Here is a 13,871-nt window from a genome sequence, read left to right on the forward strand (position 1 = left end):
CAATATTCATCTTGAATGCTGACTTGTAAATCACATATTTATTTAAGAAATATGTATTTATATGTGCCTATAACGTATCCTTATTTTGCCATACGAAATAATAATAAATAATAATAATATTCATCTACTTCTTTTAAGACTTAATTTCCTAATGTCATATTGCCTGCATCACTTGAATTCGTTCGACTGCAGTTCATTAATTTTGTTTTGGACTTATTTATTTTTATCTTGTACTTCTTCCCCAAGATTCTGTCCATACAATTCAGCAATTTATCCAGATCTTTTGCAGATTCAAATTAAATAACTATATCATCAGCAAATCTCAGGGTTTTAATTTCCTCTCCTTGGATAGTGATTTCCTTTTCCAAATATCTCTTTATTTCCTGTACCGCCGCCTAAACATTGAAAAGGAGGGAGGACAAACTGCAGCCTTTCTCACTCCTTTTCGATTGCTGCTTCTTTTTCAAAGCCCTCGATTCTTTTCACTATAGACTGATTTTTATATAGATGGTAGATAATTCTTTTTTCTCGGTATCGTATCACGATCATCTTCAGAATCTCAAATAGCTAATATCTCTAAATAAGAAGTCCCCACTTTTAAGCCTTCGAAGTAGAAGAAAGGACGTTCCTGAGAAGGATAGTATGACCAAGGATACTATCAGATGAAAGGCGATGGTACAAACCAAACCGTGAACTCTAACAACACCAATAAATCCTCATAGATGCCATCAGAAGAGAACGGCTGGCTTTCTACGGACACCTGTATAGAATGGATTCCCACAGGCTGTTCTATTACATCTTTAAAGTAGCCAGCAAGTGTAAAGCCACTGGATCGCTGTGGATCCAGTAGGCAGAGAAGGATCTCGGAGAACTTAATATTAATAATCCCATCATAAGTAACAGAAGTAACTGTCTTTAAACTATCAAAACCAGACTCTTCCTAACATCCCTTACATAAGCTAACCACAATGATACCAGGCATTGGTCAGAGGAACGCAAAATAGACTTCAGCAAGAAAATGAAGAAATATTGGGCCAACAGAAAAGGTCAAGGTACCAAGAAGAAATCAGCAGCCAAATCTATCACTGAGAACACCAAAAAACGGCAACAACAACACAGTTAAAGCAGAAGCATCGTGGCTCAAATGAACTAAAAAATCTCTACTCCTTACCGCCGTTTCTTGATGTGGAATCCATGATGTCATCTCCGTACAGGCCATGAAGGCCCTTGGAGGAGTGGAAGGTAAAGGCTTACACTATCTGTAACCACGGCACTTGATAATGCAGAGTGATTAGGTCTACGCCCGGCCGCCTTTGCCCCAGGAAATAACCTGGAACTCATTTTTGGCGTAGGCTGAGTGAACCTCAGAACTGTATGCACCTTCGGAAGTGGAAATATCGTTTATTATATTTTTGACTTCCTGACGGGGAATCAAAACCACGTCCTTCCAGGCGAACCGAGCACGCCTTTACCACCTCAGCCAGGCAGTCCCTGGAATCGAGGATGAGGTGAGTTTAATTTTTGTTTTTATCTTTCATTATTTTAATGAATAGTATACAGTACAACAGAGGACAAGTATCCAATTAAAGTATACTTTACGCATTTACAATATAGCAGTACATATACTAATTAACTGTATTAATAATGATGGTCATGATAATAAGATTGCGTTAATGATAAGTGAGAAATGTAGAAATGAACATAATGATGGCAATGGTGCTAATAACTTTGTGTAATAATCACTACTAAATTACTAGCTAATTGATCATATTTTGAACTTATCTCAGTCCTAAATCATGAGCCAGATCTCATGGAGAAAAAATTGCTTCTTGCAGCCTAAATCTAGCTTCGTATTGTTCACGGCATTCTGTTGTACTTATAGCATATTCTGTGAAGTGGTGAGTTATTGTGACTTGTTGTTTTCAGATGTTCACACTAGAATGTAAGTGAAACTTGTTGTTTTGCCTGTGGGATATTGAATTTTAATAAGGATAGAAAATAGGAATTATCAATGATGCTATTTACAACTTTGCACATACAAATCATATCGTATAAAAGATATTTAAGTGATCTGAAATGGGCATCTATGAGCAGACACTCGTAGCTCACATTCAAAGGAAATTCACAAATGATACGTTTGTACGTCCGGACTCCCTTCCTCACGCCAAATTCAGTTCAGGAGCTAGTGAAGATGGTGAATGAAACTGGGTAAGGAGGTGGAAGGAAGCGGCTGTATGTGGCCTATGAACAGGAACTCTTCCGTCATTTTCCTGGAAGTAAAAATGGAAAAGCACAGAAAACTTGCCAGGACAGCCACCGTTGGGTTCGTAACCACTCGTCTCCCGAATGCAGAATTTGGCTCCATAGCCGTAGTGCATTAAATAAATTATTATTATTGTACCGGTTGGTACACCTATACGCCGCACATTTGAATGTTCCGCCTTAAAGTACTCCTCTACTGGAGAAACTCTGAACTTTAAAAACCGAATCAACTCAACTGTTTCTCAGAAGATGTCACTGTGTGTATTTCGATTTGTTTTGTTTTTCATTGATCAAGAAGTCTGGACATTCTCTCACAGATGTCTCTACCACAAACTATGATCATGCACCCTGGTGCGAAGTGAAGGAACTTTTCTTGAAGATATTTTGTATTCATAAGTTTTGGTCTTTACTAAATTTTGTTCTTTCATCTATGGGTCGGCAATATTAATTTTTCTTCCGCCAGTTTTGAACTTAGCCAATCCCGAATTTAATTTTGGACCAATAGTGTCCTTCGTCTCCAATTTTAGTGTGTAAATTTTGGGCAACCAATAAACGCCTGTGGGTGTGTCTTAATTATTCATGAAAGGTCTCGAATCTTCCATGAGGGTTTAAAAACTGCTGATTTTCATGGCTCGTCGCCACTTCAACAACATCTAGCTTAGTGTATGGAAGTATAGCAGGGGGCGGGTTGCGCCTCTTCCTTCGAGCAGCAGCTCTTCAGCAAATGTAATGGCCTTTTAACATCTATTTCTTTCTTGCTCAGCAGTTTAACCCCCGGGGAAGGTTCGAAATCTTTTCAAAGTATCCTACCTGTTTAAAAATGTAGCTTAGTGCCGGCTTATGTAAACATTTTCTTATTACTTTAACTGTAAATCGGGGATAGAGAGTGCCTTACCCTCTCGAGCTTCCCTTCATTTTGACTTGAGGTGACTACGTTTTCATAACCGATTTTCTTCTCTTAATGTATTAAAATTTTTCTTATACGATTCACCTCTATAGTATGGGAATAGCCCCTGTGTATCGGCTTAACGCCACTTAGATTTTAACAAGCTTTCATGTAGGAGTGCAAGTACTCGCCTCCATTCAATTTTGTATTATGCGCCATTAACTTAACCCGTTTTTGTTTTCCTTCCTGCGAAGGCCCAGTAGATTGGGTACGAGGTACCTCTGTTCCATTATAAGTTGTGCCTTGATGGCATTTAAGTGTAATAATCTGTTATTGCCTTTAAAGGGCTTGGACGATTGAGAGCGGGTCAGCTCTTTTTGATATTTTGAAAGGTGCCTCTAGGAGGCTTGACATTACGAAGTGGGAGCAAGTGCTCCATGTAATTAGGGGTTTTCTGCTCTTTGGTAATTTGTAGTTGTGAGCTGAGAGCTCAGAAATTGTTAAACTTTGAGGCTCGTAGCCCAGAATTTGCAAAAAACCCTTAACTTGTGCTTTCGTTTGTAAAGTTGTATTGTACCTGATTTTTCTTTGTTATTTCACCTAGTGAAAATTGTTAAATCTTGTTGTCTATTGAAAATATAACCTTTATTTAAATTTTAAATTCATCTTTCGGACTTGTAGTTAGACCCATTCCAGCCCGCACCTTCTTTCACCTCTGCTGATCCACCAAAAACACGGTAACTATTATTATTATTATTATTATTATTATTATTATTATGATTATTATTATTATTCTTTATCTATTTTCCCTCCAGGGTCAGTTTTCCCTCGGACTTAGAAAGGGATCCCACCTCTACCACCTCATGAGCAGTGTCCTGGAGCTGCAGACTCTGGGTCGGGGGATACAACTGGGGAGGGTGACCAGTGTCTCGCCCTGGCGGCCTCATCTTCTAAGCTGAACAGGGACCTTGCGGGGGGATGGGAAGATTGGAAAGGATAGACAAGGAAGAGGGAAAGAAGCAGCCGTGGCTTTAAGTTATGTATTATCTTGGCATTTGCCTGTAGGAGAAGTGGGAAACCACGTAAAACCACTTCCAGAATGGCTCAGGTGGGAATCGAACCCACCTCTATTCAGTTGACATCCCGAAGCTGAGTGGACCCCGTTCCAGCCCTTGTACCACTTTTCAATTTTCGTGGCAAAGCTGGAATCGAACCCGGGCCTCCGGGGGTGGCAGCTAATTACACTAACCACTACACCTCAGAGGCGGACATTAAATATATTCATATATACATTAGGCGTAAGCGGGCCACACGGTGCAGGGGTAGCGTGCCTGCATCTTACCCGGAAGCACCGGGTTCGATTCCCGTCCAGGCCAAGAATTTTTACGTGGATCTGACGGGTGGCTCGAGGTCGCTCAGTCTACGTGATTACAATTGAGGAACTATCGACAGTGAGATAGCGGCCTCAATCTAGAAAGCCAAGAATAACGGTGGAGAGGATTCGTCGTGCTGACCACATAACACCTCGTAATCTGCAGGCCTTCGGGCTGAGCAGCGGTCGCTTGGTAGACCATGGCTCTTCGGAGCTGTTGTGCCATACATATGTATGTTCAATATGGACTGCTACTGACATAAATACGAACTGAACTTGTTTAATTCATTTATGTCCTGTATAAACACAAGGGTCGTTCACGACCCGCTAACTACTTGCTCGAGAATAAGGGTGAGAGATTTGCCGGAAATGTTACTAGACAACAATTTATCTTTTACTAACATGCGTTGTATTCTTCTTATAACGCATTTTCAGATACATCTGGGGATGCGGGATTGCGGGTGCGAACTGTGTCGCACATGTGGATTTGGCGCTGTTTTACGGGCGGGTGCCTTTCCCGACGCCAACCCTATGTGGAAGGATGTAATCACTATTGCGTCTTACAATGGTGTTGGTAGTGTTATTTGTTGTCTGATACTGAAGAGGATAGTGTTGGGACAAATACAAACACCCAGCCTCCAAGCCAGAAGAATTAATGAGACGTGATTAAAATCCCCGATCCGGCCGGGAATCGAGCCCGCTGACCATTCAACCAAGGAGTTGTACAAAAACGACGTTGTATATAGTTATAAAATGAGCACTTTCACATGAATAGTTGTTATCGGCCCCTTCCTCAAGAAGAGTATTTTTTTCCCAGAACACGTAACTAGATTATAGACAACACTAGAGATGATATTTCCTTTCACATGAAGAATATTTTGTTCGAAGAACGCCTACATGGATCACATACCTAACACTAGAATTCAGATTCGTTCATGGTAAATTGCAAAACAAGTATTATGAAGAGGAAAGTTACACCTAGCACATTCTTTGAATGTTTCATTACCAGAAATGTCGAATCAGCCTGGGCTGGTTACTTTTTAGGAAATGGCTATGGTGTTCTTTCCTCTAGTGCTCGTTCTTAACTTTCATAGAAGCTGATCTTGTCCCTTTGGGTCTGTTCCTCATTTATACGGAATTTTCCTTTCTTCCTTCCTTCCTTTCTTTCTTTCTTTCTTTCTTTCTTTCTTTCTTTCATTCTTTCTTTCTTTTCTTTTTCTATTTTTCCTTTCTTAATCCGTTTACCCTCCAGGGTTGGTTTTCCCTCAGACTCAGGGAAGGATCACACCTCTACCACCTCAAGGGCAGTGTCCTGGAGCGTGGGCCTTTGAGTCGGGGGATACAATTGGGCAGGAGGGCCAGTACCTCGTCCAGGCGCCCTCACTTGCTATGCTGAACAAGGACCTTGTGGCGGGATGGGAATATTTAACAATACACATAAAAATAGGTTGGTCACCTAAGATTTTAATCAACTAAATTTTAAAATGATTTAGAAATTTTAAATCTTACTGATGATAGAATTTAATTCCAGAAACCGCGTTTAATATAACAGTAATATTTGCTGATATAGGCTATGTTTTTATGATTTTAATCGAATGTTAATATTTTAGAAATTAATAACACAATTTTGACAACTACATAAAAAAGTGTAGAGTTTTAACACCACGACGTAGCCATAAATAAGCGTGAAAATTTTCATCTCTAGACATAGCAGTTCACATGCGATGTGTACCTAAAAGTGAAAAGATATGAGTTTGCAGGAAATTGTAGTTGAAGTTTATGTTACACTCATCCTGTTTCAGAACGAGGCTCCATATTTTTCTTGATTTATTTGCGAATTAAAATAAAAATACAAATAAATTCTATATATTCTTGTTCATGGGGGTTCACTTTTTAAAATAAGAGTAAAAGAAAGTTAAGTACTGGTCCTATTCGCGGCCATCTGTCTTTAGAGAAGTACTACACGATCACACCCAGATGCAAAACTGACCTAACTCTTCTACGGAAGAACCAGTATTGAACTTTGTATACGATATTCGTTGTTATGGTTTTCCTTAACCTTCATCCGCTAGCGCTGCCTGGCGTCATGTTCGAGCACACGAGAACGCCAATTTGGCCAGCCATCATTTTTTGATCATTTTCATGAATTTTTCTCCACTTCACTCGCACCGTTTGAAAATAGCTGCAACTCTAACAAGAGTTCACAAGCACATTTTTGAACATTTTTTTTACAGGTTGCTTTAACGCTGCACCGACAGAGATAGGTCTTATGGCGACGATTGGATAGGAAAGGTCTAGGAGTAGGAAGGAAGCGGAAGTGGCCTTAATATACAGCCCCAGCATTTACCTGGTGTGAAAATGGGAAACTGCGGAAAACCATCTTCAGGGCTGCCGACAGTGGGGTTTGAACTCATTGTCCCCTGAAAGCAAAGCTCACAGGTGCGCTTCCCTAATCGCATGACTAACTCGCTCGGTATCCACTATATTTTTTATGTAATTCACAGAAATATTTATCACGTAAATCACAGAAAATGTTCAAATTAAATTCAGTCCTTCTTATCTTAAGGTTACTCAACTGGTAACGGATATTTGGTTCCTTCAAGTTTCTTCTTCTTCTTCTTCTTCCTCTTCTTCTTCAATATTTCATGTAAAATTAAATAGGTATTTATAGAATATATATACGTAACTCGAGGTTAAAATCGCAAATTTACCTCCTTTTTTTTTTCCTCAAGGAAAAAAAGTAGATTACCTATAGGTATGATATAAAGTCACAGTACACAAAAAAAAAAGGCTCGCTAGAAAAAGTGGAAAATCACTATAGCTCACAAAAAAGAAAGGAACTTTGCAGGAAAAGTACAAACTAAATATTTTCCAGAAAAAAGCCACATTTTAAATAAAAAATCACGAAAATTTTTAAGCCACACTGGGATATCGGAAGATGAATATAATTCGGAAATACTAACAAAATCCGGCCTTACTTGCCACCTCCGGAGGTCTGGGTTCGCTTCCCGGCTCTGCCACGAAATTTGAAAAGTGGTGTGAGCCTCGGGAGGTCAAATGAGTAGAGGTGGGTTCGATTCCCTCCTCAGCCTCCTGGAAGTAGTTTTCTGTAGTTTCCCATTTCACCTCCAGGCAAATGCCGGGATGGTACCTAACTTAAGGCCACGGACGCTTCTTTCCCTCTTCCTTGTCTATCCATTCCAATCTTCCCATCCCCCAACTAGGCCCCTGTTCAGCATAACAGGTGAGGCGACCTGGGCGAGGTACTGGTCATTCTCCCCAGTTTTGTCCCCAACCCAATATCTCACGCTCCAGGACACTGCCCTTGAGGCTGTAGAGGTGGGATCCCTCGCTGAGTCCGAAGGGAAAACCAACCCCGAAGGATAAACAGATTAAGAAAGAATAGTAACAAAATAAGTAAAAATTTACTTGCATCTTCTGGTAAGATTTGAAAAAATAAATGACGGTTCCGCTCGCAAGATGGCAGCTTGGCCGTTGTCGTCGGCTTTTGGACTGTACTATGATGAGGGTTGGGGTGGGGAGTTGGGGTAGGAGGAATGAATGGATGGGATGAAATCGAACGCTAGCGTTGATATGACTCAACTATCTAGCGGGAAATGTGCGATTTAATACGAAAAAAAGGAAAAGAAAAAAAAACGGCCAGTCTGTCGTTTGTGCGAGCAAATGAAGGTTTATAATTTTTTTGTTTTATTTTTTAATTTAGACTATATTTATCCAACATATACTTTGAAAACTTAGTTTTTTTATAATTTGCTTTACGTCGCACCGACACAGATAAGTGTTATGGCGACGATGAGACAGGAAAGTGCTAGGAGTAGGAAGGAGGCGGCCGAGGCCTCAAAGTACAGCCCCAACATTTGCCTGGTGTGAAAACGGGAAACCGCGGGAAACCATCCTCAGGGCTGCCGACATTTGAGTTCGTACCCACTATCTTCCGATTGCAAGCTCACAGCTGCGCGACCCTAACCGCACGACCACTTGATCGATGCAAACTTACTAGACGCAGTCCTATTATGTTACCAGAGCGATAAGCAACGTTTTGGGACATCAGTAGTGAATGCTATCACTAATACTCTTTCTAAAGGCATAGAAGTGTACCTTTTATTTGATAAAGTGTAGATAATGTTCCCGTTTCTTATCTAGTGATTTCTTGCCTGTAGATATACGGAGGTTTTTCTACAAGTTGGCCCAAGATCAGTTTTCCCTTACGAAGGAGACAAGACATGCTTTAGGTTTAATTCGGTAACAACAGTTGGCAGCACTACATAAACACATTCATTTGTCCGGTGAGCCAGGTGTTATTATTATTATTATTATTATTATTATTATTATTATTATTATTATTATTATTATTTACTGGAATTTCTGTTCTATTCTGTTGTGTTGTGTAACGTTCCTTGCAATGGCACACACGATTATTAATTAACAATGAATTTATATACTTCAGTTATGGCGGAAGTATAACAAAGGGTCTTCCAGAATTCATAGAGACTCGTGCACGAGATTTCCTGATGAACCGTTATCAACTCGGAAACATTCGTGGAAACGTAACCTGAAGTTTAAAAGAACGGCAAATATCAGAGACGCATCGAGATCAGGTCGGCCACGTACTGTCCGTAATGAAGAAACTGCTCGATTGGTTGCTCAAGCAAGTACTCATTAAGTCAACGAGGAATGCGTCTGCTCAGTCTATATACCTCTAAGGAGCCTCAGATAATTCTGAAAGATTCAAGCCTTTTCGCTCAGTTACTTCACGCATTACATGAAGATTATTATGATACAGGACTTGAGTTCTGCGAGTTGTTTGTAATCCGGAATGAAGCAGCTCCAAACTTTTGGTGGTCTCTTTTATGAGCAGATGAGGCGATCTTCAAACCAAATACCGGTCTGAACGGCTCAGACTGTTGAGGCATTGGCCTTTTGACCCCAACTTGGCTGGTTCGATCCTAGATCGTCCAGTGATATTTGATGGTGCTCAAATACGTTAGCCTCGTGTCGGTTGATTTACTGGTACGTAAAATAACTTCTGCGGAACAAAATTCCGGCACTTCGACGTATCCGAAAACCGCCAAAAAATTAGTTGGTGGGACGTACGAACACTAACATTATTAATTATGAATTTCAATGTATTGATAATTTACATGTCACAGAGGCTGAAAAGCCTCTTTGTGCAATGTCTTCGTATAACAATATACAGGATTGTGAGCACACTAATATTTATAATGCTAAAATATTAAATTAAATATTAAGGTTAAAAGTAAATTAAAATACAGATACAAAATCCAGTATAATTAAAACATACATCATCTTCCCAACTGTCCGCTTTGAAAGCCATAAATCGCAGCCCTTAGAAGTCAACCTCGAGAAAAGGAATATTCACTAACCAACAATTCTTTTCCACAGAGATAAATACCGGCTAGACGAAATCGACATAGTGGGTCTGATAATTGGAACGAGGGAAACAGGTGTCTCTGCTAGTGACAACGTTAGGGGAAATTGCCATCATTGCCTTAAGGCAGGGATGGCGAACCTATGCCACGCGTGTCATTAGGCGACACGCGAACACAATTTCGGTGGCACACCACATGACCATCTTAACATTTTTATGTACGTTTTGTACTCTAGACTATACATATCTCATCCATCGTATAGACATAGTGTTTCAGGTTTAAGGAATAAATACCGAATATCTAAATTCTAGTTCCATTCGAACGTGCATTATGGCAACACTACAACACCCACAGGTCCTGAAGTCAAGTGAAATAAATGTCAGATGCAGCCGACGAGCCATTCGCTCACCCATATCAAGAGAATTAGGGAAATTTGGCTTGTGTGTGGTAGCCAGCATCGCGTAGTTTTTCTTAGTGAGTAACTGTTTACTGTTATGAATTTTGTAAGACAAATATTTGCCAAGAAATGATCCCAATATTGAGATATGGAGAAAGTATCGCACTTCATTTCCAAACCTCATATTCCACAAATGACTTTTTTTTTGAGTGGTTAGATATTGGCAGTTTAGAAATGGAGTTGACTGAATTTTAAGAAAGCATGTATGGGTGAAAATTTCGTACAACTTGATGAAGCATTAGTGAAAATCGTGTGTGCTGTGGATGGTGAATACTCTCTCCAGAAGACGGAGAACTTCATACTTGAACAGTGGAACAGTCTCCCACAAAAGTTTTCGGGCATGAAGAAACTTGCTACAGCGCTACTCACTTTGTTTGGGTCATCATACGCCTGCAAGTAGATATTTTCTACAGTGAACGTTGTGAAGACAAGTTATGAACCTAACATAAATGACAAAGCTACTAACTATTTTTGCGGTATTCGCAAAATACGACCATGAAACATGCAATCACATGTATTTGGTATTTTACAATATACACTGACTGACAGAGCAAATGCAACACCAAGAAGGAGTGGTCAGAACTTTATGCCAATTGCAGGGTAGACTGACGTCACTGAGGTATGCTCATGGTGTGAAATGCGCCGCTGTGCTGCGCACGTAGCGAACGATAAATGGGACACGGCATTGGCGAATGGCCCAATTCGTACCGTGATTTCTCAGCCGACAGTCATTGTAGAACGTGTTGTCGTGTGCCACAGGACATGTGTATAGCTAAGAATGCCAGGCCGCCGTCAACGGAGGCATTTCCAGCAGACAGACGACTTTACGAGGGGTATGGTGATCGGGCTGAGAAGGGCAGGTTGGTCGCTTCGTCAAATCGCAGCCGATACCCATAGGGATGTGTCCATGGTGCAGCGCCTGTGGCGAAGATGGTTGGCGCAGGGACATGCGGCACGTGCGAGGGGTCCAGGCGCAGCCCGAGTGACGTCAGCACGCGAGGATCAGCGCATCCGCCGCCAAGCGGTGGCAGCCCCGCACGCCACGTCAACCGCCATTCTTCAGCATGTGCAAGACACCCTGGCTGTTCCAATATCGACCAGAACAATTTCCCGTCGATTGGTTGAAGGAGGCCTGCACCCGGCGTCCGCTCAGAAGACTACCATTGACTCCACAGCATAGACGTGCACGCCTGGCATGGTGCCGGGCTAGAGCGACTTGGATGAGGGAATGGCGGAACGTCGTGTTCTCCGATGAGTCACGCTTCTGTTCTGTCAGTGATAGTCACCGCAGACGAGTGTGGCGTCGGCGTGGAGAAAGGTCAAATCCGGCAGTAACTGTGGAGCGCCCTACCACTAGACAACGCGGCATCATGGTTTGGGGCGCTATTGCGTATGATTCCACGTCACCTAGTGCGTATTCAAGGCACGTTAAATGCCCACCGCTACGTGCAGCATGTGCTGCGGCCGGTGGCACTCCCGTACCTTCAGGGGCTGCCCAATGCTCTGTTTCAGCAGGATAATGCCCGCCCACACACTGCTCGCATCTCCCAACAGGCTCTACGAGGTGTACAGATGCTTCCGTGGCCAGCGTACTCTCCGGATCTCTCACCAATCGAACACGTGTGGGATCTCATTGGACGCCGTTTGCAAACTCTGCCCCAGCTTCGTACGGACGACCAACTGTGGCAAATGGTTGACAGAGAATGGAGAACCATCCCTCAAGACACCATCCGCACTCTTATTGACTCTGTACCTCGACGTGTTTCTGCGTAATCGCCGCTCGCGGTGGTCCTACATCCTACTGAGTCGATGCCGTGCGCATTGTGTAATCTGCATATCGGTTTGAAATAAACATCAATTATTCGTCCGTGCCGTCTCTGTTTTTTCCCCAACTTTCATCCCTTTCGAACCACTCCTCCTTGGTGTTGCATTGTCACTGTCAGTCAGTGTATGTATGTAATATCATATTATGAAACACAATTTGGAATTAGGGATGGCGGTGGTTAGTAGGGGTGGAGGTTGTATCCATTACAAACGAAAATAACAAGTGGCACAGTAAACAGTTGAGAATAATAATCCAGACGTAAAATGGCACACTAGTTGGAAAAGGTTCGCCATCCCTGCCTTAAGGGGTTCATTAATAATTCTAAGAAATAATTGCTACAGTTAGGTTACTATCTACATTTCTCAGCTGCACCTATTTCTTTTCTAAAAAATTATATAAAAGTGTACTTTGCAGCAAGACAGCTTCTGCATGAGAGGAAGTATCTCGTGAAATAAAAGTGCTAAAACATTAAGTCTATTCATTATTTTATACTACAAGAATCGAAAGAATGTAATGCTAAAGCAAAGAGAGAGACAGGGTGGGAAAGAGGGAGGGCAGAGTGAGACTACAGAGTTACTTGACTGCGAAAGAAGTCGATATCCTTCATGCGTTTAATTTTGCATCTGACTAATAATGATTTAAAAGGTGATACCTCACCTAAGACCTATCAATGATCGGCCTTGTCCTGGATTAATATTTTAAATACCATCTTTCTTCACTGATCCACGATTCGTTTTGATCGACTGATACTTGAGTTCATGATGGGATTATGACTACACAAGTCATGTTGCACGCAGCGGGATGCAAACTGCGAACATTCATTCGAAGGTCAGCTATACAATAAATCTCACATTAAGCAATCCTAGCTCCCTCGTAGGATGAGTGGTAGAACGTCGGCCTCCCTATCATAAGATCAAGGGTTCAAATCCGGCTGAAGCTTCCTCCAGAAATTTGGGCTTCTGACACTATCACATAAGAAAGAACAACCAACGCTTACGAGGTATTGGAGAAGGGTTTTTAACTTATCTTTACAATGCACAACCCTCGCAAACGAAGTTTCCAAACATTTGAAAGGAAATGGAAGAGTAATCCTCGCGCGCAGTCGACATATACGCAAAACTGACCGTCGCACGCAGTCGCGATCCTCCAACTTGTTGGCTTTTGAAGCAGTTAAAAGTATTTTGTGGTTATTATTATTATTATTATTATTATTATTATTATTATTATTATTATTATTATTATTGTTGTTGTTGTTGTTGTTTGAGTCATCAGTACATAGACTGGTTTGATGCAGCCCTCTATACCACCCTATCCTGTGCTAACCTTTTCATTTCTATGTAACTACTGCATCCTGCATCTGCTCTACTCTATTTGTCATATTCATACCTTCCTCTACACCTACCGTTCTTACCACTTCCCTCAAAAACAACTGAACACCGGGCGAGTTGGCCGTGCGCGTAGAGGCGCGCGGCTGTGAGCTTGCATCCGGGAGATAGTAGGTTCGAATCCCACTATCGGCAGCCCTGAAAATGGTTTTCCGTGGTTTCCCATTTTCACACCAGGCAAATGCTGGGGCTGTACCTTTATTAAGGCCACGGCCGCTTCCTTCAAGCTCCTAGGCCTTTCCTATCCCATCGTCGCCATAAGACCTATCTGTG

The sequence above is a fragment of the Anabrus simplex genome, chromosome 6, assembly GCF_040414725.1.
Source record: "Anabrus simplex isolate iqAnaSimp1 chromosome 6, ASM4041472v1, whole genome shotgun sequence".
Classification (NCBI taxonomy): domain Eukaryota; kingdom Metazoa; phylum Arthropoda; class Insecta; order Orthoptera; family Tettigoniidae; genus Anabrus; species Anabrus simplex.